A 3,366-nucleotide genomic window follows, 5' to 3' on the forward strand; every position below is an offset into this window, starting at 1 on the left:
GCATCAGAACGCAACCCAAACCGATACGAGAAGCATCACAATACACAGTGAACCCCTCTATGCCAGATGGCAAAGCTAACACAAGAGTTGTAGTCAAAATCTCTTTGAGCTTCTCAAAGCCTGCCTCGCACTTGTCAGTCCACTCGAACTTAACACCCTTCCGTGTCAGTTTAGTCAACGGTGCAGATATTCTGGAGAAATCCTGCACGAACCGACGATAATAGCCAGCCAACCCTAGAAAACTTATGATCTCGGTAACTGACCTCGGCCTCTGCCAATCCATAACCGCCTCAATCTTTGTCGGATCAACCTTGATCCCATCCTTTGACACCACGTGTCTTAAGAAAGTAAATTGATCCAGTCAGAATTCGCACTTCGAAAACTTAGCATACAACTGATGCTCACGCAAAGTTTGCAGTATCGTCCTCAAGTGGAAAGCATGGTCCTCCTCACTCCGAGAGTAGATCAGTATGTAATCAATAAACACAATAACGAACCGATCCAGAAACGGCTTGAATACCCGGTTCATCATATCCATAAACGCTGCTGGTGCATTAGTTAACCCAAAAGACATGACCAGAAACTCGAAATGCCCATAACGCGTTCTGAAAGCAGTCTTAGGCACATCGACGTCTCGAATCCGAAGTTGACGATACCCGGATCTCAAGTCAATCTTTGAAAAGCACTTAGCACCCTCCAATTGGTCGAACAAATCATCAATACGGGGAAGAGGATACTTGTTCTTGAAAGTAACCTTGTTCAGCTGTCTGTAGTCAATACACAGCCGAAAAGAATCATCCTTCTTCTTGATAAACAACACAGGAGCACCCCACGGAGAAGTACTCGGTCTGATAAAACCACTATCCATGTCACACCCGTACTCTAACCTTACATTATGCATTAATTAAACATTCATCATCATGCATTATAATGCCAGAGTCTATTTAGAATGTCAATTCATTGGTTTGAGAATTTATAGGACTCGATTGAAATTTAAGCTCGTTGGTAAACTAAGCTGATTTCGTTTATTGAAATGAATTGAAACTTTGTGGGTTAAATGAAACTTATAGAATTACCAAAGGACCAAAGGGAACATTATTTATTCTTTATGCACCATATGTTACAATTATCCATTTTGTCTTACATAAAACAAGTCTTATGTATAAGTTAAAAGGAACCTCTTTATTGATATTTATCATATAACCTAAAAACCTAAGAGAGAAATTCGAATTCCTCCAAGACCTAACTTCATTTCAGAATATAAACTTCAATTCTCCATGTTTTAAGGCTTTAGGAAGAGTGGAAAATCGAATTGGTAAGTTCCTTTATCCATTTGTGTCTTTGAGTTGAAGTATATCACTTTGTACCTTGTTCTGTTTTATGACAGAAATTTTAGCTTCTGTATTTTGCACATAAGTCGAGTTCTATAACTCCAAATCTAGTAATTCTTGATTTCACAGAAACTTTAGAGTGTTTAATACAACTTTTGTTCTTTGCGTTTGATCTGATTCTGTCATAGTAATATCTAAAACGACCGCGACATTTTATTGCTTCAGCTGTGAAGACAGTCTGAGCACACCTCACTAAAACTGGAATAACTCATTGCTTATATTTTGAAATCATGAAATTCTCTTTGATTTGGATTCTAGACTCAAGGGGCTAAAATTTCACCGAAGGGTTTGTTAAAATTCTGTCTATAATATTCACAGGACATGTTTGAATAGAGGCTTAATGTTCTGCCTACTAAGGCAGATTTGGTACTAAGTTTATAATCATGCATAAATCATATAGAAATACATTTGTAGGATCTGAATTTAGGTCAAATAACTATTAGATATATGTATAAGTATGTATATGTGATTGTGATGGTGTTTTCTGATTTACATGACTCATTTAGGTGCTCGTTTTGGCAACGACGGTGCAAGTAGAAAGTAAGGCAGCTTTTGACGATATTTTGGACTAGTTTGGTTGTTGTGTGGTGAGTAGATATACTAGCCCTTGCTACTGAAATCAATATGCTATTTTGATATTCAAAATATTGTGTTTTAAATGGTTGTTTTGGAATCCACGAAAGGTGTTCGATGAAATGCCTTGTTTAAATATTTCAAATACTACCTTTGGCAAATGTTGTATAAAATGAAAGAAGTTTTGAATTGAATCTATATAAATGTTTGATTTTAGTAAAGCTTTGATGCTTTTGATATAATGAGTATTTGTTTATGAATGTGTAAAACCTTCGGCAATTCAATAGTCGTTTGAATTGGTTAAGTTTTGAATGAGAATTTGAAATGGTTTTACTATTGAATTGTATTGCGTTTTGATGCAATGATTTGAGATTTCTTTTTATATGATATGCTTACTCTGTAATGGTACATATTTGAGTGGTGCTGAGTTGTGATATGCACCTGGTTATGTGCTGAGTTAGTTATATGCACATGTGAGATATTATGAGTGTCTATGCGCATTTGACACAGGCCACTTGATTGATGGTCAGTGAAGGGAGAAGGGCTGAGCCGTGCTAATGATGGAGAAGGGTTAGCCATCAAGTGTTCCTAGATATGTTGGTTAGACTGTAGATCAGCGTTGTGTTCCTAATTATAGGTCTATGGTTTATATTATTGTTACAGGGTAATATATCAATCTTATAATTGATGATTGATACGAACTACATTTCATATTTGAAGTGAAATTGTTTTGATATCATTTATATTTGTAAATGCTTTTGAGATGAACATTAAAAACGTTTTGTGTTGTAAGTATTCGTTACTATATGATATACTTACTTTAAGTATATAAATGTTTTATGCTTGTTATGTCTATTCACTGAGCTTTCGCTCATTTTAGTTGTTTTAAAACTTTTCAGTTAGCAAGGCAATCTACAGTACAGTTGACTAGAGAGGGAGTTGGGCTTAGAGTTTGGGCTTGAGACATAGAGGTTGGCCACATCTCCGAGTTTAGAGATGCCTTGATGTTTTTGTTTAGAATAAACTTATTTGTACCTAAATATATATTTTGAATTATATGTATAAGAGTTTGTAACAATACTTAGTTTTCATACAGTGGTTTAATTAAAATGTTGTATAAAAGGTTTTCATATATTTCTGCTTAATTATTTATAAAACACGTTTTTAAAATGTTGATTTTGAGATAAATATATTTTAAATAACCGTCAATCTCGTGCTAAGCAAGGCGAGGTATGACAATCCAACAATTCCTGTAACTGTTCCTTCAACTCTTTCAGCTCTGCAGGAGCCATCCGATACAGCGGTATCGAAATAGAAGCTGTTCCAGGATCAACATCGATACAGAACTCAATGTCACGATCAGGCGGTAACCCAGGCAATTCCTCTATAAACACATTAGTGA

General features: G+C 35.6%; 1 long non-coding RNA gene across 1 annotated transcript; it reads left to right on the plus strand.

Moving 5' to 3' along the window:
- The first annotated feature begins 1,180 nt into the window (after window positions 1–1,180).
- Window positions 1,181–2,999, plus strand: LOC126674834 (uncharacterized). Its single transcript, XR_007639633.2, has 3 exons — window positions 1,181–1,315; window positions 1,898–1,978; window positions 2,864–2,999. It is a non-coding gene; the product is annotated as an uncharacterized LOC126674834 (long non-coding RNA).
- The last annotated feature ends 367 nt before the right edge of the window (window positions 3,000–3,366 follow it).

The sequence above is a fragment of the Mercurialis annua genome, linkage group LG3 (assembly GCF_937616625.2).
Source record: "Mercurialis annua linkage group LG3, ddMerAnnu1.2, whole genome shotgun sequence".
In the NCBI taxonomy this organism is placed as follows: Eukaryota; Viridiplantae; Streptophyta; class Magnoliopsida; order Malpighiales; family Euphorbiaceae; genus Mercurialis; species Mercurialis annua.